Here is a 26,999-nt window from a genome sequence, read left to right on the forward strand (position 1 = left end):
AAAAAGAAAAGATTAAGTTTGCAGCTTTACATTTAACTGACTTAGCCCATACTTGGTGGACGGGGTTGGAATATGATCATGTTGCCCCAAAATCATGGCGGTCCTTTGTTCGCATGATACAAAGCCAATTTCTTCCTGTTCATTTCAAAAGAGATGTAAAAATGGAATGGGATCGGCTTTGGCAAATGAAAAATGAGTCACTAGGTGACTATACCAAGAGATTTTGGGAGCTACTTTTGAAGGTCCAACATTTAAAGAAGATCAGCAGTTCGGAAAAGCTTAGGAAGTTTCAAGGAGGTTTGCATTTTAAACTTCGTACTGCTCTTAATCATTATCATTGTTCTAGTCTCAGGGAACTCATTGACCATGCTGAGACATGGGAAATGGAGCACAATGGCAACAAATCATTCCAAAAGAATGATAAGAAGAGAGTAGCTGATGATGAGGAGTATTCAGCCTCAAATGAAAGACAAAAACAGCGGCAAAAGCAGCCATCAAATCAAAAGAAGATGAAGCCCTATGCACCTCCTAATGCTCCTCAATTTCGCTCCAATATATAGCCACAAGCAAAGCAACTTTCCGAAGAAGAAAAGCAATGCTTCATGAAAGAAGGGAAGTGCTTTAAATGTGGACAAACAGGCCACATAGCGAAGCAATGTCCAAACAAGGGACAAAGCAAGGTTTCTGACAATAAGCCTAAGTTGCCAGTGAAAATCAATGCTATCAGTGATATAGTTGCAAACACAACTCACACTCCAGAGACACGCAAATTATTAAAAGCTTGGGGACAGTTGCAAGGTAAGCAAGCACTATTCTTGATAGATCTTGGGGCGAATGAAAATATCATTTCCTTGCAATTAGCTAAAGAGCTTGGATTAAAGAATGAAGAGATGGACACTTCGGCAGAAGTTCGCGAAGCTTTAAATGCTGATGAAGGTGACGCAGTGAAGCCTGTGATACCCTACATTGGCAAGCTCAAGTTTCAAATTCAAGGCTACAGTGACGAAGATACCTTCTGTATCGGAGACCTTGATGGTTGCGATGTGATTCTTGGCATGCCCTGGAATCATAGAGTAGATTCAACCATCTTCTCTCAGAAAAAGAAGGTAGAACTCACCAACAAAGGCAAGAAGTACGAGATCCAAGCTGGAGTTTCTGGAGACACCGTACCTATGGTAAGCCATATGCAAGTCTCTAGAGCAATTAAGGATTGTGTTCAATGTTGTTTGCTTTATGTCACTGATGTAAAAGATAATATGAATGCTGAAAACCAAGAGCGACTTCAGCTCTTGGAAAAGTATAAAGATTGTTTTTCGGAAGATCTTCCTTATCAGCTTTCCCCAGAAAGGCCAGAAGACCATCATATTGATATTATTCTGGGCAGTGACCTACTCAACCGTGGGCTAATTAGGCAAAGTAGCTCACCATTTTGTTCACCGGTTCTTCTTGTTCAAAAGAAACATGGCACATTCAGGATGTGCATTGATTATCGAGCCCTCAACAAAATCACTGTGAAGAATCAGTTTTCTATTCCCAGAATTGACGACATTTTGGATTGTCTAGGAGGCTCAAAGGTTTTCAGCCGCATTGATCTAAAGAGTGGTTATCATCAAATTAGGGTAATACCACAAGATGTACACAAAACTGCTTTCCGCACTTCATACGGTCTTTATGAATTCTTGGTGGTTCCTTTTGGATTAACCAATGCACCAGCCACCTTTAATCGAACGATGGAGCGCATCTTTAGAGAGCATCGACAATATGTTGGTACTTTCTTTGATGATATTCTTGTCTTTAGCAAGAATGAAGAGAAGCATCATCAGCACTTGGAGATTGTTCTACAATTACTTCAACAAAATCAACTCTTGGTAAATGGTAAAAAGAGTGAATTTTTCATGCATAAAATAAATTACCTTGGGCATGTCATCTCTTCTGAAGGGATTCAGATGGATCCTGAAAAGATCAGGATAATTCAAGAATGACCTCATCTTCATGATGTACATGAGGTGCGATCGTTTCTTGGCTTATGCTCTTATTATTGCCGCTTCATCAAGCATTTTGCACATATGGCTTCTCCACTTCATGACCTTACAAAGAAGATGTCTTTTCAATGGAAGGAAAAAGAGAAGGCAGCCTTCACAAGGCTGAAAACAGCTCTTACTTCTGGACCTGTTCTTATCATTTCAGATCTGGTAAAACCATTTGTGGTGGAAGTAGATGCTTGCGGTGATTGTATTGGTGCAGTGCTAAATCAAGAAGGCCATGCTGTAGCCTTTGAAAGCCGCCGTCTAAATGATGTGGAGAAAAGGTACGACATTTATGAAAAGGAGCTCTTAGCAGTGGTTCATGCTTTAAAGATATGGAAACATTATCTTTTAGGCAATGAATTCCTTATTAGAACAGATCATCAAAGCTTAAAGTATTTCAAGACTCAAAAGCATTTGTAGGAGAAACATGCAAGATGGAAAAATTTCTTGTCTATGTTTCATTTTCAAATTATGTACACTCCAGGGAAACAAAATGTAGTTGCTGATGCACTTTCTAGAGTGCCTCGCATTGCAACTATTACAGTGGCTCATTATGAAGATTTTCAAACGATGAAGAATACTTATGATAAAGATACTGATTTTGCAGCAATTTGGTCAAATTTACAGCAAGGAGGTTCTCATCCAGATTATTCCATCAAAGACGGTTACCTTCTCATGAACAATCGCCTTTTTGTCACTCTTCCTGTTCGACAAAAGGTGCTTAAAGAAAGTCATGAACCCCCTTATGCAGGGCATAGAGGGAGGGCAGCCACTCTAAGTGCAATTGAGCGCTACTTTTATTGGCCAACATTACGAAGAGATACACATAACTTCATTGAGGCTTGTCTGGTATGCCAAAAATCCAAGTATGATAGGCAGAAGATTCCAGGATTGTTGCAACCTCTTCCAGTGCCCAAATATCCATGGGAATCTATCACAATGGATTTCATCTCAGGTATTCCAAGAACACCTCAAGGTCATGATATGTTTTGGGTCATAATTGATAGATTCAACAAACAATCACATTTTATTCCATGTCATAAAACATTGAAATCCGCACAAACTGCAAGACTTTTCATTCAACATATCTTCAGATTACATGGTATGCCTTCTGAGATCATTTCAGATAGAGACTCCAAATTCACAAGTAACTTGTGGCGTGCTTTATTTGAGAATTTGGGAACCACTTTTAGTGAACATAAGTGACAATGGGAGAAATATCTTCCATTATTGGAGTTTGCTTACAACAATATAGTGCACTTATCCACAGGGAAAACTCCAAATGAAATAGTACAGGGTAAAGTGATTCCTCCTCCAATTATTCGCTTCAAAGTTGCCCAAGAGCGACAAAAGAAGCAAGCAGATAAACGAAGAAGACCTTTGGCTTTTGAAAAAGATCAATATGTCTTGCTAAAGTTTCATAAAAGCAGATTCAAACAAGGTTCCGATCAAAATTCATCTTTCCCAAAGCTCTCTAGTAGATACTTTGGACCCTTCAAAGTGATTGAGAAAATAAATGAAGTTTCTTATCGACTTGAGCTCCCTGCTCATTGGAAAATACACAATGCTTTTCATGTAAGTTTGCTAAAACCTTACATAGGACCAGATTCAAAGGAATCCATTACTGAAGATCCCCCAGAAGTTGAAGAAACAGAGCAACTCTTGGAACTTGAACAGATTTTGTTTCACAAGGATCGAACCACGAGAAGTGGCCTTGTGACACGAAAATTCTTACTAAAATTCAAGATCTACCCACAACAGATGCACAGTGGGTAGATGAAAAATTCATGAAGGATTACCCAAACATTCTTCAGCCATATCAAGAAGCTTTTCAGCTGAGGACAGCTGAATAAAAGCCAGAGGGCTGTCACAACTCTATAGAAACAGAATTTGTATTCTTTTTCATTAATTTGTCTATATAATGATTTATTAAATTTATTTCCTTTGCCCTAATTAGATATAAAGAAAAGTGCATTGGAGCTGGCCACTGATGAGTGGTCACAGGTTATGGTGGACCCACACGGTGGGTTAGAGGAAAGATAGTTCACACTTCCACCTATATGGCCCGATTGGGCGCTTGTGACTAGAACTCACGCATATCAGGGTTAGACTCGCACACAGAAAAGGTTGATGCCTTGAAGTTTGGGCTAGATCCACCAGAATAGACAGTTACAATTAACAAGATGGCATGATCATGAAATGCTTGTATAATGTACATGTGTGGGCTGAAAGCTTGAAATGCACATTTCTTTGCATAGGAAAGTCACATGAAGATTCTGATACCGTTTTTGCGATGTACACGGAAAAAGCTTTCATATGACACCCATATTGGGGGGGGGGGGGGTTCCTAAATTTTAGGAGATCCCTAAATTTTAGGAGGTCCCTGTGACATTAATGTGACATTAAAAGTAATATTTAATGTTACATTAAGGTCATCAGTGTGAAATGTGACATTAAAAGGGATATTTAATGTTACATTAAGGTAAATTTAGGGGAACATGCACGAGAGTGACCGTCCGGGCTCTTGGGCGCCCGAACGGGGTCAAGGGGAGCCTAGAGAGTAAGGGAGTCCAGAAATAGTAGGACTCCAGCCAGTTGACGGCTGGCAAAAAGATAAGTTTGAAGACCATCACTTATCTAGGCGTGGCTGGGAGGTGAAGAAGACTCGTGCTTCCATGAGATTCAAGAAATCTGTTCTCGGAATCTAACATTGGTATCAGAGCCTATGTTTCTGATCATTTTAAAAAAAACAAGAATTCGTCAGGTCGTCAGTTTTTGGTCATATCGCGTGAGCAGCCAGAATCAGGAACTGTGAAGACGTGAAGTGATTCATCACGGAAATAATTGCTGGGGTTGCTAGTCATCAAGACGTCGATAATAGTCGACGGATCGTCAGTCAGAAAACGGGCCGTGAAGAACCGTCTCGTCGCGAGGGAATCGACGGACCGTGAGGAAAACAGAGAAGACTTATTACATTAGTAATACAGCGCCACGTCACGTAAGTGACCTTTATCATTGGTTTAACGTTACGGGACCCGTGGCAGAAAACGTAACGGGCAGAATTAAAAAAAAAACGTAAGGATCATGATCGTGAAGATCAACCAGACCAGCGCGAAGACCAACTAGACCAAGCGTGGAGCTGTCAGTATTCGCGAAGACCAACCAGATCTGATGTGAAGCTGTCAGCATCCGCGAGAATTAGATCAGAGGGGAGCCGCCAGTATCAGATTGCTGAGTCGGATTGGACTGCGACTGCTGTGAGACAGGTAGAAAAACTTCATATATAACTGAAGCCACTGCCTGCCATAAAAAATCAGGGAAGTATTTTATCTTGTATGCAAATTTCTTATTTTTGCTTTCCAATTCCAGTGTATTAATGGCAGAGAAAGGCAAAGAAAGGGTAATGGAAAGTTCTAGCTCCGGGGATCAACCTATGGTAGATCCCCATGAACCAGACATACAAGAAGAACAATGGGAAGAATTTTTTGCCACGAGAGAGCAATTTGATGATCTTTCTGCTCGTGTGGAAACTCAAGGGGTTCAAATGGAGTTTTTAACCCAAACACTTACTGAAATAAAATCTCAGCTAACTTTATTGTTGGAAAAAGATAAAAATAAAATAGAAATCTCAGATGTCCCATCTTCATCGAAAGATTTAGATGCGACGATTCGAGATTCTAGAGAATCCCAAACCTATCATAAATTGAGGGATAATCTGGTTTTAAAAGATATGAAACCACCTCAATTTTACGGGGAGGAAAAAGATAGGAATAAAGATACAATCTTTAATTTCCTCCAAAAATGGGAAGATTTACATAAATTAAAAAATACACCACCACATCTCCAAGCACTGGAGGCCAGTTTAACTTTGGGGCCCAAAGCATATAAGTGGTGGCGAACTTTAAAGGAGGCGAATAAAATACCTGAAACTTGGGCTCAATTTGAATCCGTATTTTTAAAAGAATTTCTTCCTGAAAATGAAATGGAAAGAAATTGGGAAGATTGGGATTATGTCAGACAAAAGGGACGGCCCCTACTGACATATCTGGAGGAATATCGTGAGATAATCCTCAAACTAGAAGGAATTGATGAATTCCAAAAAACAAGAGGATTCATTAGGGGACTGGACAAAGCCTGTAAAAAGGAAGTAAAACGGAGTTTACCTAAGACGCTTGAAGAGGCAATTAAATTTGCATTAATTTATGAAGATAGTACGCGTCCAGGTACACTCACCAGTCTCACTGATATGGAGCCCAAGTCTAAGGAACTAGAAACCTCAAAATTTGTGGGCAAATTTAAAAGAAAAATGCCATTTTTCAAAGGTAAAAAACAACCTTTTGAAAAGAAACCATATATGAGGCCAAAGCTAAGTCCTGATGACTTTGATAAGGCCAAAAAACAAAAATTGTGTTTTAATTGCCTATCCCCTAACCATGCTGCTTGGAATTGCCCTCAAAAGAAAAAGGGGGAAGACAAAGAAAATGACAAGGGTAAGGGAAAAGAAAAACAAATCCATGTAGTGCAGACCTTAGAATTAAAGGGCCATGAAAAGTATAAATCTTTAAAGGTCTTGCACATGGATATACAACATAAGTGTTGTATGTCAACTTCTTTGTGGCAGCCTACTTTTGGGCCACATGATTTACTTAGAGTACATGGATTGATAGCTGGAAAACGGGTTAGAGTCATGATTGATGACTCTGCCACACATAATTTTATAAATTATGCACTTGTCAAAAAATTAAAACTTCCCCAACAAAACAGTGAGCATCAATATGTTGTGCGTATGATGCAAGGCCAATACAATAAAATATGGGATACAATGGTATCCAATTTGGAAATCGAAATTCAAGGATATAAAGATAAGCTTGATTTCCAAATAATGAACATGGAAAGAGCTGATATTGCTCTAGGGAGGGAGTGGCTATGGGGATTGGAACCATCCTTAAAACGGAGCTATCAACATAATACACTGGAATTTGAAAGGGATGGTAAGACTTTTGTCATTCAAGGTGAACATGAAGTATCTGATAATCCTTTGCTGTGTTCTACTGAAGTTCAGAAGCTGATAAAGAAGGAAGTTTGTGAGGTATATATGCTATGGTCTCTTCCTGTACAAAATACTTTTACTTTCTATAATATAAAGCAACAATTTTCTTATGTTTGCGAATTGAATGTAAATAATGAATTGAACAGTTTGTTAGATGATTTTAAAGATGTGTTTCCTTTTGATTTACCTAGTGGCCTTCCACCTGATAGGGGTGAAATAAATCACCCAATTGATATAAATAAGGATACACACCCAATTTCAAAACCACCATATAGGTTAAGTGAAACACAGCATCAAGAAGTTGAGAGACAAATTAAGGATTACCTGGATAAAGGATTTATTCAACCTAGTAATTCACCTTGGGCTTCACCAATTTTATTGGTAAAGAAAAAAGATGGTTCTATGCGACTTTGTGTTGACTATAGAGCACTTAATAAAATAACGGTGAAAAATAAATTTCCTATGCCCAGAATGGAAGATCTTTTTGATCAATTGCAAGGAGCAAAATTCTTCACAAAGATAGACTTAAGATCAGGTTATCACCAAATAAGAATTAAGGCACAAGATATTTCCAAAACGGCATTTCGTACTAGATACGGGCATTATGATTTCTTGGTGATGCCTTTTGGTCTCACTAATGCACCAGCTACCTTTATGAAGCTGATGAATAGTGTTTTACGGCCCTATCTAGGACATTTTGTAGTAGTCTTTTTGGATGATATCTTGATCTTTAGTAAATCAAGAGAAGAACATTTGGAACACTTACAATTAGTATTCCAACTGTTAAGAACACATTTCCTTTATGCGAAGAAAACTAAATGTGAATTCTTTGCACAAGAGGTCAAATATTTAGGGCATATAATCTCGAAAGAGGGAATCAACATGGATCCAGAAAAAGTAAGGGCAATTATTGAATGGCCACCTCCACGGAACCTGGAAGAGCTGCAGATCTTCCTAGGTTTATCTGGATTTTATCGTAGATTCATTCGAGATTATGCCAAAATAGCTGTTCCAATGACAGACCAACTTAAAGGGAAAGGGAAAAGTTTTAATTGGGGAACAGACCAAAATGAAAGTTTTCAAAAACTTAAGGTAGCTATTGCTACAGCTCCAGTATTATTAATAGTGGATCCCAATAAACCATTTGTGGTTGAAGCTGATGCCAGTGATAAGGCAATAGATGCGGTCTTATTACAAGAAGGTCGACCAATTGCTTTTGAAAGCAAGAAATTAGATCGTGCAAAACAGAATTATTCTGTTTATGAGAGGGAGCTGTATGCAATAGTACATGCAATGAAGAAATGGAGGCACTATTTGTATGGTGCCAAACTTTTGATCTTATCGGATCATGAAAGCATTAAGTGGCTTAATGATCAACCAGATTTACATGGGCGTAAAGCCAGATGGGCCGAACTCCTCCAAGAGTTCGACTATGAAATAAGATATAGGAAAGGAAAGTATAATATAGTAGCTGATGCACTCAGCAGAATGCCCATCATTAATGAATTGAGTTTTACTCAGTTCACTTCCAATTTGCTTGAATCTTTAAAAGGGAAATGTTAGGTTGATCCGGCATATTCCAACATATGGGAAGCAATAAAAAATGGGGATCCAAATGAAAGTGCTTCTACTGAGGAACGAATATCTGAGGATGTTCAACTAGGAAATGGAGCATCAGGGGTTGCTCAAACTGGATTCAAATGGAAGAATTTTACCATTGATAATGGTTATTTACTCTACAAGGGTAGGGTATGTGTCCCGAAAGATATAGAAATAAGGCCCCAGATACTCTTTGAGTGTCATGATACCCCTAGTGTGGGACATCCAGGAGTTAATAAGACTTATAGTCTTATTAAAAGGCAGTTCTATTGGCTTGGAATGAATAAGGACGTCCTTGACTATGTGGTCAAATGTAATAAATGCCAGGTTAATAAAGCTGAAAAATTAAAAATGGGAGGACTTCTCCATCCATTAGAAATTCCTTCGGGAAAATGGGAGAGTATCTCCATGGATTTTATTGTTGCTCTACCTAGAACACAGAGGGGGCACGACTCTGTGTGGGTAATTGTGGATAGGTTAACCAAAATGGCTAGGTTTATTCCAACTTCAACTGATGTTAAAACACCAGAATTGGCTAGATTGTTCGTAGAGAACATATACCGATTGTATGGCCTTCCGGCAAATATAATTTCTGATCGGGATAGAAAATTTGATAGCCATTTTTGGCGTGCGGTATTTAGGAAATTGGATACTAAACTTAGCATGAGTGCGGCGGATCATCCGCAAACAGATGGGCAAACTGAAAGGGTTAACCAAATTCTTGAAGATATGCTTAGGGCATATGTAAGCAAAAGGCAAACTAATTGGGAAGAGTATTTACCGATAGCAGAGTTTGCATATAACAGTGCCAAACACTCTTCCACTGGATATAGTCCATTTATGTTGATGTATGGGTTTCAGCCCAGAGCTCCTTTTGCAGTAGGACTGCATAAGGAAAAGGTTCAGGCAGCTAAAGACTTTTTGGAGGATATGAATAGTATGTTGAAATTTGCTCAAGAAAATATTAAAAAAGCTCAAAATCGAGCTAGAGCATATGCAGATCCTCACCGTAGAGACATCTCCTTTGAAGAAGGAGAATTGGTCTATCTTAAGGTGCCTGAACAAACTAAAACTATGAAAAAGGGACATTGTCCAAAGCTTTCACCAAGGTATTGTGGTCCTTTCATAATACTTAAAAGGGTGGGAGAATTGGCTTACAAGCTCCAACTACCTATTGGTAGTAAAATACATCCAGTTTTTCATGTAAGCAAATTAAGGAAGAAGCTGGGTGATTTGGATAATTTAGTCTTAAATGATGACATTGAGGAGTTATTCTATGACCAATCTAATCCACATGAACCAGAAAAAATATTAAATGTTCGTAATAGACGAACGAGGAATACTATTTATCAAGAATATTTGGTTAAGTGGAAAGATTCTTCAGAAGAAAGCTCAACATGGGAGCGAGTAAGTACTTTAAAGAAAAGGTTTCCCGATTTACAGTTAGACCTTCCAAATATCGTTTTCGAGGACGAAACCGATTCTTAAGGGGAAGGAAATGTGACATTAATGTGACATTAAAAGTAATATTTAATGTTACATTAAGGTCATAAGTGTGAAATGTGACATTAAAAGGGATATTTAATGTTACATTAAGGTAAATTTAGGGGAACATGCACGAGAGTGACCGTCCGGGCTCTTGGGCGCCCGAACGGGGTCAAGGGGAGCCTAGAGAGTAAGGGAGTCCAGAAATAGTAGGACTCCAGCCAGTTGACGGCTGGCAAAAAGATAAGTTTGAAGGCCAGCACTTATCTAGGCGTAGTTGGGAGGTGAAGAAGACTCGTGCTTCCATGAGATTCAAGAAATCTGTTCCCGGAATCTAACAGTCCCTAAATTTTAGGGGCCTCGAATTAGCCTAAAAATGCTAGTCCTAAAAAATAGGGATGTCATTCTAAAAATAGTAAGTTCTGTACTCTGACTGTGCTTACTAAATTTGGTTGTTTCTATTCTTGACAGTATTCAGCCCAAAAAGGAAGGCCATAGAGAAGAGACAAGTGTCAAGACACTTGTCACACAAGTTTCCAAGTGTCCCACCACTTGTCACATCTCATGACATGTGGCTACACACTTGTCTTGTGCTACTCCACTTTTCCCTTTTGTACTAGCTCTTTCCTCTCCTATAAATAAGAGCTCGTTTTTCTTCATTCAGCATCATTTTTCTTTGCTGTAAACTCATATACAGCACCCACAGATAGCTAGAAACTGGCCCCATCCATCCCTATCATCATCCCCCACTTCTCCATTATCAAATTCCTCCATATTCCCTCTTCTATCACTGCTGTTTTACAGGACAGCAAGCCTGTAAATTCATTACAGCACCTCCTTCTCAAGCTCTTTCTTCCATTTTAGCAACAAGAAGCAAGCCCTATCCATGTACTACTGTTCAACGATGGAGAAAGGGTGATTTCCCCTCTTTCTTCTCTCATACTATAAAGAAATCAGTTCTTATCATTGCATAATAGATAATGCATGTGTGTTTGTATATCTTTGCATGATCTTGTGAGAGTGAGAATTACTTCTCCTCACTCTCAGGTTGATTGTAATTGAGCTCTTCCCTAAGGGACTTGGGTTGAGTAGAAATACATTACTTCGGGGGGGGGGGGGGGGGGAAGGGTTGCCCATCTTTAACCCTCAATCTTGTCTCCATTACTTTTACATTTTCATGGCTGTAATTTTGTGAGTAATTTTCATTTTCAGCTTTAAGTGTTCATTCTCTTTTATATTAAAGCTCGAAAACAAGCGAATATCATAATTGTTAAGCATACTATGTTGTTCAGGGCACTTACATTCTTTCTCTCTGTTCCTTCTTGTAATACTTGCAATCAAGTTTCTTGTGGCCCTTCCGACCACAATGATAGCAAATGATATCACTCTTTTCCTTTCCTTTGCTCTTGCTCCTGTTTCTTTGTCCTGCATTTGCATTTTTCTTTTCAGCCTTGCCTCTTACATTATAAGCTGAGTTGTTGCCTTCTCCACAAGACATACGTCTAATTTCTTCATTCAAGATTGAGCCCCTCACCTCATCATATAAGAGATTGAGATTATTACTAAGAGAAACCACCAAGGTTTCCCAAGAGTCAGCAAGCAGTGTCATGATAAAAAAGATTGCCCTCAACTTATCATCAAAGTCCAAATTTGCATCTTTGAGCTGATTTAAAATCCTTGTAAATGCACTCAAGTGCTTAACTGCAGGCTTTGATTCATCCAGTCGCATATTCACCAACTTGTGCATTAAATGCACGTGATCAACAGGGTGAGCTTCTCCCATATTGCATAACCTGTATCTAAACCCTTAATGTTAGTCAAGTTGTCATCAGTGACACCCATCTTAATGTAAGCCACAACCTTTTTATTTACTCTGGCTCAATCTGCATTAGACATTAGTGCGGGTTTATCTTCCTGCAAAGCATCCTCACAATCCTTTAGGAACAATATGCCGTGCATACGGTCTTTCCAAAGGTCAACATCAAACTGTTTAATTTCCATCAAACTCTTGATGTTTGAATTGGAAGAAGTTGCAGCCATTTAATCATGAACAGAAGAGTAAATGCCCCTGAACTGCAAAAGCACAAGTTGAACCAGCAAACACACTGCCGTTCTTCCTCAACCAGAAATAAATCTCTGCACTTTGTACATGAACCAGCCACCACACGGGCAAAAATGCAGAAATTTACCAAATTCCGCACAAAGCCCTAAAATTTCAGGTCCAAAAGTGCATGAATGTCAGCCGATCTGACCCAACTGAGCAAAAGCCCCAATTTTCTGGGATCCAATGTCAAGAAATTTTACTCAAAGAGCAAAATTCTAACAAATTTGGCAAAATACCCAATTTAATTGAGGTCACCACACGCAATATCTACAATTTCTAACGTGAGTGTCACTGCCAAGCCTGGACGAGATCAAAACCAGGAAAAGCCTCTAATTTTTGGGTGAGATTCACTCAGATCTGAGGACTATGCCTCCGGTGCGCGAACCCCTGTTAAGAGAAGAAATTTCCAAAGATGGTGGAATGACCGGGGGGGAGGGGAGGGGGTTCTCCGTTGACCTGCTGTCGTTGGTTCCCCACGTGCGCCTGCCGCCTGATCGTCCCCTGCACACTGGTCGTTCCCCGTCCGCCGACCTGTCTGCCACGTGCCAGTTCTGCTGGCACCTAGTCATCGCGTGACCTGCCTTGGCGACTCGTCACTGCCCGTTGCCACGTGCATGCCTGCTGCTTGGTCCCCTGTCGTCACGCTGGACATGCGTCACGTTGGACCTGCCGTCTGGACTATTCGCCTGCCACTGCCCCGTTGAGTCGCCAAGAACTCTAGCTGTGTGCTAGTTGTTAACTCCATCAACTGATTTTGTCAGATCTTGGGAAGAGCACGAAACCTTATGCTCTGATACCGGTTGTTGGAGAACTCAGTTGGGGATGTGCAGTAGCAATTTGAGGAGAAGTGAGAGTGACGGTTGGTGAGAGTAAGTCAGAGAGAGAGAGCCAAGTGAAAGTACGATGCGATATGAGTGTATCAGCAATGTGTTGGTACACAAAGAGTAAAATGTATTTATACTTGGGGCACGTAAGGGTGCATTCACATGTATAGCTAAATAATGTGCGTGTACTATACACGAAAGGTTAAACGGGCCTTTATCCTAACAACTTGGCATCCCTTGCCATTTAGTTTAGCCTACTCTATCCAATTTGTTGAGAAACCACTTATTCAATTTATTCACTTTCGTTAGGGTTTCGCACTGATAGCCCCAAAAAGGGCTAGCGCCCTTATTCTAGGTATTTTATCAGTGGGCATGCACACAATGGTGCGCCATCTTAGATAGCTGATGCCTACAAATAGGCCACCTCTCTACACATATCGCATACTCCTTCAATCATTCTTCCCACTCTCTCTTCATCATTCCAACACTCTTCTCTCTCCTCAACATTGCTGCTCATACCCCTACTAGAGGATATTGTAGTTTGTGGCCACCATCCATCATCCTTCCTCTTCCTGGCATCTCTTTGGCTGTCCCCACCTTGTGTGTTTGGTAGTTTGGAGGGCTCCTCTCAGCTTGGCATTAGCACACACAGCATTGGCGTCAGCTCTCTTTCCCTTCAGGCATCACTCATCATTACATTTGGTTGTCTGGAGGTCTTCTCCCATCCTTGTGTCATCATCTCTAGCTTAGTGTCAACATCCCCCATCTTGGTGTCAGTCTCTGGACTTTTGGCTTTATCCACACAATCCTAGGCATTTGCATTTGCAGCCTATGGAAACTCCTACCATTTGGCATTATCATCCATCCCTAGGTGTTAGCATTTGGGTTGCTCTCCTTGCGTTTGGTAACTCACACACACCTTAACATTTGCATTTGCAGCCTAGCCCACTTCCTGGCATTAGAGGTGATCATCTTCTTCATCCTTTGTGGCATCACAAGATTGCACTTTGCTCCCTCGATAGTTGCCCTTTACCTTCTAGTGATTACTTTGATAGCTCACTGCTCGGAGGACTACGTTTTGCTTCCTCTAGAGTACAGACTTTCTTCAGGTGCTGTTGCTTGATTCAGATAGGACACTGCAATCATCTTCAGAGCTTAAACTCCGCTGTATTGACTTTTCTTCACACATCATAATTTAGCTTAATCATCTTCTTCTTTTGTATTTTTTGAGTTTCTCTTCTCTCTTAGTGTTTGTCGTACACATTGTGTTTCTCCTCGCACACCCTACTGTCTCTTTGGTTTCTCCACTTCTTCAGTTTATTCACTTCAGTTAGGGTTTTGCACTCACAATCCCAAAAAGGGCCGTTGCTCTCATTTTGGCCACTTTATTAGTGGGGGTTCACACAGTGGTGCACCACCCTAGACAGTTGAGGCCTATAAATAGGCCACCTCTCCACACATTCCTTATACTCCTTCAGTCATTCTTTCCACACACTCTCTCTCTCCTCACCACTGTTGCACATACCCCTGCTAGAGGATATTGTAGTTCATGGCCACCATCCATCATCCTCCCCCTTCATGGTGTCAGTTTGACTGCCCCACTTTTTGTGTTTGGTAGTTTGGGATCCTCTTAGCTTGGCGTTAGTACACACAACATTGGTGTTAACTCTTTTTCCCTTTAGGCGTTACTCATCATTGCGTTTGGTTGTCTGGAGGTCTTCTCCCATCTTGGTGTCATCATCTCCAGCTTGGTGTCAACATCCCCCATCTTTGTGTTAGTCTCCACACTTTTGGCGTTAACTACACAATTATAGGCACTTGCATTTGCCTCGTGTGGACACTCCTACCATTTGTTGTCGTCATTCACCCCTAGGTGTTAGCAACTAGGTTGCTCTCCTTGCGTTTGACACTTGACACACACCCATGCATTTGTGTTTGTAGCTTTGACAGTTGGTGATTTTCTTCTTCATCCCTCACGGCATCTTTAGAGCTTCGGCTCCGTTGTATTAGCTTTTCTTTAGATAGCATGATTCAGTGCTTCATCATCATCTTCTTTTGTGTTTTGTGAGTTTGTTCTCTTCCTTAGTGCTTGCTGTATACATTGTGTTTCTTCGCACAAAGCCTACTATCTCTATGGTTTGTCCACTTCTTTACTTTATTTACTTTATAGTTAGGGTTTCACATTGATAGCTCCAAAAAAGGCTAGCACCCTCATTTTGGGCACTTTATTAGTGGGTGCCCACATAGTGGTGTGCAACCCTAGACAATTGATGCTTATAAATAGGCGGCAATCTCTCTACACATTCCACATATTTCTAAAGTCATTTTTTTCACTCTCTCTTCGTCATTCCAACACTCTTCTCTCTCCTCACCACTGTTGCTCATACCCCTATTGGAGGACATTGTAGTTTGTGGCCACCATCCATCATCCTTTCCCTTACTTGTGTCGGTTTGGCTGCCCCCACCTTCTACATTTCACAGTATGGAGGGCTTCTCTTAGCTTGATGTTAGCACACACAACATTGGCGTCATCTCTCTTTCCCTTCAGGTGTCACTTATCATTGCATTTGGTTGTCCGGAGGTCTTCTCCCCATCTTCGCATCATCATTTCTACCTTGGTGTCAACATCTCCCATCTTGGCGTCAGTCTCCACACTTTTGGCATTATCCACATAGTCCTTGGTATTTGCATTTGCAGCCTGTGGACACTCCTACCATCTAGCGTTGCCATCCACCCCTAGGCGTTAGCATCTTGGCTACTCTCCTTGTGTTTGGCAGCTCACACACCCCCAGGCATTTGCGTTTGCAACCTGGCCCACTTCTTGGCATTAGAGGATGGCGCTTTGCTCCCTCGACAACTGGTGATCATCTTCTTCATCCCTGACAGCATCATAGGACCCTGCTTTGCTCCCTCGATAGCTGTTCTTCACCTTCCAGTGATTACTTCGATAGCCCGTTGCTCAGAGGATTGCATTTCGCTCCCTCTATAGTGTAGATTTCCTTCAAATGCTATCACCTAATTCAAACGAGACAATGCAGTCATCTTTAGAGCTTCTGCTCCATTGTATTAGCTTTTCTTCATATAACATGATTCAATGCTTCATCATCATCTTGTTCTGTGTTTTTTATATTGTCTTAGTGTTTGCCGTACACACTCTGTGTTTCTCCTTGCAACCCTATTGTCTTTGTGGTTTGTTACATATTTTGACACATTCTACATCATAACGTGGCTGCTAGTTCCATCGCTTGCTGCTGCCACCATCTTGCAGCCCATAGCATGGCCATCCTCAGCTACCACCTGCCCATCTAGAGGTTGCTGATTGCTGCATTTTCATCCTAGTTTCTTGGCAACTGCTTTTCGACATTTTGGCTGATGCATTTGGCTGATTCCAGCAATCATTTGCGTGCTGGTCATCCTCTACTGCATGTTGGACAGTCACCTTGATTGCTGTGGCCTATGACAGCCTGTTCCCAACTGCTACCCTAGCCTTCAGCCATGTGGACAGCTTGGTTTTCGGGCCTGATCAGTTGCCTGCTGCTGGACAGCTTGTGGAGGATACACATTGCTCTTAACACTTAGCTATGTGCTGTGTTTTTATTGCCCTCTTCTTTGAGCTCCAATTGGTGGTTTCAACACTTGGGATTTGTTTGCGGTTGATGTCACACTCCCACACCTCCCTCAATCCACTCCCATGAGAATGATGCCAAAAGATGACGTACTAGTGAGACAGTAGGGTTTGCGGGGAGGAACACAGAGTGAACTCGGCAAACATTGAGAGGAGAAGAGAAGAGAGAAGAAACTCTGATGAATGGAATGATGAAGTTCCAAATCATGGAGTGAATGTGATACAAGGGAACAAGGGTGCCGTGGCACAAGGAAGATGATGAAGACAGCCACGAACCACGAATTGCAATGTCTTCCTGAAGGGGTGTGAGGGTAGTGGAGAGGTTGGAGAGAAGAGGTGACGGACTGAATGAATTAGCCGTGAGGAATGAATGAGAGAGTGGCCTATAAATAGGCATAGTTAGTCTAGGATGGCGCCTCTTTTTGGGGTTGCAAACCCTAAACGGAAACCCTAAACGCAAAACGCAAACTGCTAGTGAAGGGTTTCTCAACACCCCCTCTCAGGCCCAAAAAGAGGAACAAGAGAAGAGTGAGGTGGAGATGCAATTCTACTTGCTGAAGAATGCTCATGCAGTAAGTGCCACTTGCACAATGTCCCTTGTGGGGAAATTGTTCACTTGTCCAAGTGCCCTAGTACAAAGATGATGAAAACATGTAATGCATAGGAGGAATGTCGGACTTTGTGTGGTGTCATGAACCATAAGAATATGCCCGTACTCAATCTCAGGAGAGGTGGCTCCATGCCAACCAAGTGACCAAGGCAAGAAGAGAAGAGGAGGAAGAAGATGTAGAGGATCCCTAATATCCAAGATTTCCACCATAAAGGGAACCTGCAGTAAAGAACAATAGACAGAGTGAAGTGGAGAACCCGAAACTCAACCTCGGGAGAGAAGCCACTAGCTCCGTGCATCCATGTTGGAAGGAATATGAAGGCCTCGTCACCAAGTCGCGGTTGAACCTCTGAGGTCCCAATCTAGGTGGTATCTGAAGATCCTGGGTATCAGTAGAAGAGATGACTGGTCGAAGACAACCACCCTGAGAAAGTAGAGGATAGGTGAAGAACTTCATGTGGAGTAGGTTTCCCCTCTGAGGTGGGAGGTGGAGGGGGCCCCGCTGAAGTCGAAGAAGTAGATGCCCCCTCTGAGGGAAAATAAATAACATCCCCCTCTGAAGTAGATAGGGAATCTAAAAACTCATGGATCACGGACTCTGAAATGTCTGATGGCGAAGAAAGTACTGCCGGTCGTGCTGAAGAAGGTATCTGGGGTGCTGAAGAGCTCCCAAAGGTAGCCTCTTGAACTTGAGTAGTCGAGGGTGGGCAAGGGTGGGGCTGAGAATGAGCAAGAGGTGGGCACCAGTTGCTGTCTCTCAGTGGAGTAGACTGGGTAGCCAAAGAAGAGGAAGGAGTCGAGCAGCCACTGTCTCTCGAAGGAGCGGACTGATGAGGAGATGGTATCAAACAATCACTGTCTCTCGATGGAGCGGACGGCAAATCCGTAGATTGTGGAAGCCACTGTACTTGAAAATAAGTGGGAGAAGACTGCCGCTGGCATTGCGACGATCTCCAAGAGGTCGTAGTGCCAATCGATCCTCCATGTGCTCGAAAGGACTTAGTGTGCATTGGATGTGTCTTATTGCCTTGAGCATAGTATTTAGATAGCCGATGTAGAACAATCTCTATGGCCTAGAAAGGAGAGGTGACACAAGGAGTGCCAGGTGGAAGACGCATATACTCCAAGGGGGGTGGGGAACAAAGATTGAAGTCGGCAAGCATTGGTGTGTCTGGTGATGCCACAGTAGGAGCACCTAGTAGTCTGATCATCTATTGGAAAAGAAGCCATGGATACCAGTGTGCCTTGCTGAAGAAGGAAGAGGTCAGCCAGCATGAACCACGAACCGCAATGTCCGCCTCAAGGGGTGTGAGGGTAGTGTGAAGCACGAACCGCAATGTCCGCCTCAAGGGGTGGGAGGGTAGTGGAAGGGCTGGAAGTGAGTTGCCAATGGGAGGAGGATGTGACCAGCAGTAAGAGACTGCAACCAGTAGGAAAACATAGTTGAGGAGAGAGAAAGACTAAAAACGCAGGCATGATAGCATGCAGGAGAGAGAGAGCCTAAAAGCGCAAGCAAAAGGTGAGAGAAAGACTAAAAACGCAGGTAGGACAGTTTGCAAGAGAGAGAAAGACTAAAAACGTAGGCAGTAGGACTGTGATGACGTGGCAGGCTGTACAGCAGTAGGTCTGCACAGGAACAACAATCGCCTGGTTGGAATCAGCTCCAAATTGCGTGAAGAGGGCTGAAAATCAGGCGCCAACTGATGGAGACAGCAATGGATAGCTTCGACTGAGATGTCCTCCGCGAGCTGGGTGTGGGCAGTAAGCTGAAACACCTGAAATTTGCAAAAATGAGATTTTGATGTAGCGGAAGAAGAAGCGAAGTGGATGCCAAACCCGCCTTCACTGGAGTGGAGGATCTTTGCCGCTAGGTGAGCAAATCCAGCTTTGATACCATGTCAAAAGATGACGTACCAGCGAGACAGTAGGGTTTGCGGGGAGGAACACGGAGTGAACTCGGCAAACATGGAGAGGAGAAGAGAAGAGAGAAGAAACTCTGATGAATGGAATGATGAAGTTCCGAATCATGGAGTGAATGTGATACAAGGGAACAAGGGTTTCGTAGCACAAGGAAGATGATAAAGACAACCATGAACCACGAACCGCAATATCCTCATGAAGGGGTGTGAGGGTAGTTGAGAGGCTGGAGAGAAGAGGTGACGGACTGAATGAATCAGCCATGAGGAATGAATGAGAGAGTGGCCTATAAATAGGCATAGTTAGTCTAGGATGGCGCCCCTTTTTGGGGTTGCAAACCCTAAACGCAAACCCTAAACGCAAAACACAAACTGCGGGTGAAGGGTTTCTCAACAAATGATTGGTTGTTGGACAGCTTTGCCTTTGAGCATTGTATACAGACATTCATTTACTTTCAACATTCATTCAATTTATCAGAGTATTTATTCTTCTTCATTTCACATTTTTATGTGTTTGTCTAAGTTCTTGTTTTGGGCGTTGTATATTTTGTGTTTTCTCAATGTAAACCCTAGCACACCTTCACACTGTGTTAGAGACGGTGCTCTTCTAAAGAATATCCTACAGCTAACGCGGATGTTTGGTTTGTGCAAGATATAGAAGTGAGACATGACCAACTCCAGTCACCGATACACCCTACTCTTGGGAAGCTACGGTGTCTTCTCAAGTTTCTTCTTCATTGGGGGCCTTGAGGAGGCATTATGGCCTCAACGAGGAGGACAATACAACTTTATCTTCGAGAGAGGTCTGATGTGGAATTCATTGAATACTTGCAAAGAAGATATCTCGACTACATTCCCCTTTAGAACTCTACTCTCCAAAAAGGATAGTGCATTAGTAAGGGTCAATTGATGAGGCTGGCCACCTCTCCACTTAGGGAGGATACCACATTTGGGATGACTAGCAAACACTCATCTTCATCACAACTAGGCCTGTTATCGGGTTCATATAATTCTTTTGATTCATATAAACAAAAACCCTTCTCTGTTTCTCCTTTTGGTTTGTAGGATTCAGATCTAAGTCATCTAGGAGACCATGACTAGTATGATATGTCAATGTCCATAGAGGAGGCTCTAAAGGCAAATGCATATCTAGAGGTGTAAGTGTTACTTCATTTTCTGCTTCATTTGAGCATGTTGTTGATGCTAAACATTCACAGTTCCCTTCTGTCTCTCCTTCTTCTCATGATATTCTCATTGGCCACTCAAATGTAGGAATTTCCATGGGCCACTTCAATGCAAGGACTTCTATCCTTTGTTTATCTTGTGCCTATCTACCCTTCCTAGGATACTCATATTGTTACCATGCCTATGTCTAGTCAATCCACATACACATATGCATCCATTGTGCACATATCTTTGATGCATGGTGGGCACTTTAGGGCACATCCCCAAGTGTTCTCCAGTCTCCTACCTACTCACCACTCAACATGCACATTGCAGTTTCTATGGCGAAGAAAAGCTTTACTGATAAGACTTATTTTAATGGATCAAATTCCATAACTTGGTCAAACCTAATGTAACACGTGCTTGAGTCTCAGGGTATGTTGGTCTAGAGGCTTCATTCGACCCCTCGATTGGCTCACCTTGACTATATCCCTCAATGGAAGGCTCGCAATGCTACAGCAAGTGTCAAGGTGATGCAAGGGTTACTACCCAGGCTTCACTCACAGTTACAACCCTTTTCCCTAGCAATCAATCATTAGAGTCATCTCATTGATCACTATGTAGCAAGGGATTGAATGTGACGTATCAATCATGATCACAAGCTACAAGATTTCTCCATTAAGAAAGGGGATGCTTTGAGAGTCGAGATGGTCGAGTCAGATGATGATGATGTCATATTATTTTTAAACATGTTGCCTCCTAAATAGTTTCACTTCATACAAGTCATTTCGTTACCTTGATTGCCAACCTTCTATGAGTTTGGATGCCAACTCTTGTGCTACACAAGGTTGCATGACCAAGTCCACAAAAAGACCTCCCCTATGTTTTTCACTTTAGAGAGGGTTTGGTATCCTTTTCTTTGAAGGGGAAATATGGAGGTGGAAAGAACTCTCAAAATGGGAAGGCAAGTCCTAACAAGGGTGATACCCCTTCTTGCGATCAAACCAAGGGAACTAAACCTATGTGGTTGCAGCTCCTTAAAACAAATAGGTTTTGCATTCATTACTAGCACTTGGCCACATAGGCGAGGAGTGTCATAATAAGGCCTAGGCTCTTCCACCTAATTCCACTTCACAACAGGCCATGGCTGCACCCATGGGCAGTACTCTCCGTAGACTTGAGAGGGGGTTACTCCTCGAGGTGTTGCACCGATTGCTCTTGCTCCTCCTAGTACCCATCCACCTCAATGGTGCACTGTTGGACGTGTAGCATATGGAGAATCCCCTCCATCCCCACCTTTCGAGGTCCCTAGAGGTTTGGTTGATTGGTTTGGTGCACTTGTTCCAATAGACTTCAAACTACATGCGCTTCTAGTTACTATTGTAGAGACTTCGTGTGCAGCCCCACTTAGCTGCATTTCCCCACCTCACCACAAGTTTCCTTGGCAGTTTCTTGCTGATGGACATATGCAGTGGTGACCACCCTTAGGCTAGCTCCTTCTGGGTCTCATAGCAAAAATTAAGCCAGTCTAGCATTCACTTTTACTCTTAGATCATTAGGCTACAAAGTTGGGCCCATAGGCTACTTCATCCTTTAGGTTACTTAGTTTTAGTGTTTTCATTGTCTTCCGCTCTACTACTTGTTGGATAACCACCTTGATTGCTACAGCTCTTGATAGCCTCTTCCCAGTTGCCACCTTGCTCTTGAGCCATGTGGACAGCTGTGTTTTCAGGCATGATCAATTGCTTGCTGCTGGACAGAACTCTGAGTGTTGGGAATAAAGGCCTCTTGCCTTTTAAATGTGCTCGGGTGTGAACACACCCTTAGCATTTGTACTTACACATATATATCTATCTAAAAACCTAAAGGTACACTCTCGTCATTGTACCTGAAAACGTGCTCACTCTCTACTCTGCTCTCTCTCTCTCTCACTCTCTCTGGCTCTCACTGCATGTAGGACAGTCTGTCTCGATCTTCGTGCCTAATCGGCCCCTACAAATTGGTATCAGAGCTGCAGTTTAGGCGTTTGTGCCTCTCGGAGTTCGAACTGGATAGGCGAGCAAGTCATGAGCTGTAGAAGTTCTAGCGTGGACCACGGCGACAGCAGGCGTGTGATAGGCTGGGCGAGTAGACAACGGCCTGATATGGGCGACTCCAGCAGACAGGAGGTGAGTAGTAGTCGGGCAGAACCAGGCAACAATTCCAAGGCTGCACACAAGTCAAAACGTCAGGTGACAACTGTTGCAGGTCGAAGGGGGTCACGAAAGAACTGCACGCGACCAGGACCAGGCAGTGGGCAACGGACGTGACAAGCTGCGACGTGCTCAACAGGGCTTTAGCGGGCGTAAGCAAACGTGCAAACAATAGTGGGCAGCAGCACTTGGCGCTTGACGGCTGTTGGTGCATGACTGGGCGACAAGCGGCGTGAGGGACTAGGAGAGCAAGCGCCTTCAGGGTCACGTGACGCGACACGGGCACTAGATGGCGACCTGCACGGTGGGTCCGCCGTTCGATATTTTTTTTTCTTCTTCTTCAAATTTTTTTTTTGAAGTTTCCCTACCCAACGTTCACGTGTGGAGGCATAACTTCCAATTTTTGTGCATTCTTGGCCCAGAAATTTGGGGCTTTTCCGAGATTTGGGGAATTTGATGCAAGACAAGCAAATCTGTCTCAGAAATTGCAGGAATTTGTGACATTTTGTCCCCTATATTTGGGGCTTTTAATGTACATGCGCAAATTGGGCTGAAATTTACCCAATTTCGCGACATTGATGCACATTGGATCCTGTGCAATTTGGGGCTTTTGCAGTTTGGTCAAAATTTGTGCATCATCTGGTCATTTTATGTACATGTAGGTTGAATTCCACGCAATTTGGACATCAACACTTGGTAAAATTTGGGGGTTTTGCTGAAATTGCTCTATTTTGGCAAAATTGGACTGGTCTATGCATGACAGAGAAAATGCAGATGTGTGATTGATGCTTTGAGCACAAAATTTTGGGGCTTTTTACTGTTCATGTCAAATTTTATGCCCGTGGGTACATGTACAACAGAAATTGCAGCTGAAATTTTGGGATTCCTCATGTAATGTGATGCACATGCCCTTGGAACAACTGTAATCAATTGGATAATGCTGTAGCACATGGTTTGGTGCTCCTGAAAATTTAATTACAGATGTGAAATCTGTGCTTTTGCATGGTTATTTATTACTGATTGGTATTTGTTTGTACCTTGGTCACTTGGGTGACAGTTTGGGCCTGTATTTGCTGGTTTTTTGGTCACATTTGGGCTGAAAATCATGGCTGGCAGCAATGACAGCAGTAATTTGATGCACATAAAGAAGCTTGAAGGTGCACATAATTTTGTAGTTTGGCAAAAGCAATGCTTCAATATCCTATTACAAAAGTAGGCAAAGCTGATCAAAACCAAAGGAGCAAAGCCCGCAGACATGGATCAGGATGATTGGGATGAGTTAAATGAGCTTGCACGCTCAACCATAGAGCTATCGATTTCTGATGCCTTGCTCTTCAACTTTGAAGGTTTGGATTTTGCATATGCTATATGGACTAGACTGGAAGAACTGTATGCACAAAAGAGTGCTGCAAGCAAGGTGTATTGGCTGAAAAAGCTTATGGATTTGCATATGAAAGAGGGTACATCAATGTCTACTCATTTGAGTGAGTTTAACTCCATTTTCAGCCAGTTGGTTGCCTTGAAGTTCATGATTGATGAGGAATTTAAGGCTACTTTCTTGCTTTCTTACTCTCTACTTTGCTCTCTCTCTCTCTCTCTCTCTCTCTTTGTGGCTCTCACTGTGCTTAGAACAGCCTATCTTGATCTTCGTGCCTAATCGGCCCCTACACAGAGGACACACATTGCTTCAACACTCATCTGTAGGCTATGTTTTTGCTGTCTGCCAGCTATCATATCTTCATTGGTTGCCTGCCATGGAAACTTCAAGAGCTTGATGAAGAGCTTGAAGTGGGTGCTTGAGCTTTTCTCAAGCCTTTTCCCTATTGCCCAAACTATTAGGGTGTTGATGAAGCCTTCCTTTGAGCTGAATGTTGAAGAGAGAAAGCATGAAAATAGATTCTTGAGTAGTGATGCAAAACTCAAGCCAACAAACAAGGGTTTGTCGCGATGAGAGATTGGAGAATAAAATTGACCATCTTCAATAAAGAAATAGGAAGAAATCATGGATGCAACTTTTTAGTACTTCTCCATATTTCATTTGGCTACAGAAATTTCTTATTCAACAAATTTGTATTTTGGAATTTGAATACTTTGTTGGCCCTTGTTCACAACACAAGTGGGCTTTCACATGCGAGCCTCTATGTGTAGCATATCATGAAGTAGCAAGCACAAAGTAGCACATTGCTAGGTATATGTCTCTTATCCTCTCTTCATCTACATAAACATGCCTCATCATTGTTCTACCAGCTTGTTCTACTAGCTCCCTATTTAGTATTACCAACCCTATTGCAAATGGATAGAGTATAATTTAGATTCTTCAATCTCCTCCACTAATCCAAGTGCCTCTAACTGTCATAAATGACAAGTAAGCCTTCAAATCAATTTGCCCCTTGATTTGCTAAGGGATGGGCCTTCACCTGTGCACCTTGGGAAATAAAATAGCCCCAAGTTCAATCCTGATTGATTGGCCTCTTGAATCCTCTTGAAATACATTGATTTCATGTTTAAAGATTCAAGGCCAAAGCCTTCAAATGTGGGCATAGTTCTTGAGGTGATTGTTAAACCCTAAGTTTTATTGAAATTAGGGTTTACAATAGAGATTCACAAAAATCTCTACCTCCAATGGTTGGATTGTTATAAAACTTGGAGCAAAGCTGGGAAATGGCTGGAGAAAGAGAGAGAATGTTGTAGAGAGAGAAAATTTAGAGATTTATTGCGAGAAATCAGTAAATTGAGCTATTGACCCGGTTTTCCAGCCCCAAATGGATTCACTAATGACAAAGGGAGCATTAGAGGCTGTAATTTTTAGGAGAGAGTGTATCAGCTGCGATCGTCATCTTCCCCTGGTGAAGAATATGCAGACGCCTTCACCAAAATAGTCTCCAATGGTTGGGAAATGGCTCCAAAAGCAAGCAATAACAATCCAACACCTCTTTCCAATAGCTCCAAAATGCAAAAACTAGATTTCCTTCTCCCTTCAGTCCCGATTCAGCTTTCCCAAACTTGTATGGGCAAGTTTTTCCAAGTGGCAGCCATCTAAAATGGATTTCTAGCATTATCCAGCTCACTAAATTGATTTTTAGAACATAAATTTTGGAAATTAATTTGATAATTATTATATGCCTAGAAAAATAATCTAACCAGTCAACAATTTAATTGTCTTGGCCAAAATTTTCCCCAAGTATCTCGAAGCACTTATTAGCCTTAGACTGACATTAATTAGTTAATTGATGCCAAGTCTCTAGTATCACCATGGACACTTATGGCTAATTAAAGTTTTCTAGGCAAATATGTGACACAGGAAACCACCTCGAACCTAACAAACGTAACTTATTACAACTTTTGCCTTTGGCATTGACTTATATTTTGGGATCCTTGGCCCACTTCTATGAAATAACTTGTTTGCACATTACACCACATCTCACATTTGCACATTTGATTATTAAATTAATCAAATGCTAAGCAAAGCATTAAAATTTCACATCCCAGTGACAAGTTGTGCTGGTGTAAGGCCATCTTGTAAGTATGTCTCTTGTCTTCTATTTTAAATATTCTCAAGTTGCAGGATGAGGGCTTGTTCCCTTGAGGTTTTCTTACCCACTCTCCGAGATTAATAGTGTGTCAATAATATCTCCTTCCTTCCATATTACTACTTTGATATGTAGAGCCTAGATCCTCCTCAATAGTGTTGCTAATCAAGCTCAAGTTGGAGGGTTTTAGCTTTTGATCATTTGAACTCACCGCTTGCATCCTCAACTAGTTTTTTACAATCATTGCCGTTGCTATTGTAGCCTCTCCTTACTTTTGTCTCAAAGGTTCTTCATTTGCTCCTTAAAATTCTCGATTCATTCAAGAATGGTTGGATTTCCTCTTCTTCAAGTGTTGCACATGCATGGAGGGTTGCATTTTCCTACTGAGAACAACAAATTGTGCTTTGAGTCTCTTAATTTGAGGCTGGAAAGCTTGGATTATTTCCAATCTTTTTTCAGTCATTGAAATGACTATTTGTGTTTGAAATTCCTCTTTTTTATGCACGCAAGTACTTGGGTAATGCTTTGAGCCAGCTCTGTGATTTCAACAACTTTATCCCCTTGATCTCCAAATCTTACATTGTAGAGATCTCCTTCATAGTTCCGATGCTTCTCTTATGTTGATGTCAACAAGGTTCGAGTGTTTTCATATGAGATTGTGCCTCCAATGCTTTTCATTGGGATATATGCACATGCACCATAGTAGAAATAATTACAAGTATGAAGGGCTTCATACTATACCATATTGTAGGTGCTGTATTGTATGTATTAGTACCATAACATACCAACTTAATGGACTCCTTTTTTCCGCTCTAATCTACGCTTGGCATGAGTTAAATGCTATTTACGCTAACATAATTCTCTCATGGGATT

At 41.9% G+C, this 26,999-nt stretch overlaps 1 protein-coding gene across 2 annotated transcripts in view; it reads left to right on the plus strand.

Moving 5' to 3' along the window:
- Nucleotides 1-26,999, plus strand: part of LOC148038157 (uncharacterized) — a 97,671-nt gene that overhangs the window by 68,733 nt on the left and 1,939 nt on the right. The gene's annotated exons all lie outside the window — the stretch shown is intronic.

Source organism: Lygodium microphyllum, chromosome 3 (assembly GCF_053477565.2).
Source record: "Lygodium microphyllum isolate KBCC chromosome 3, Lygodium_microphyllum_v1.1.10, whole genome shotgun sequence".
Classification (NCBI taxonomy): Eukaryota; Viridiplantae; Streptophyta; class Polypodiopsida; order Schizaeales; family Lygodiaceae; genus Lygodium; species Lygodium microphyllum.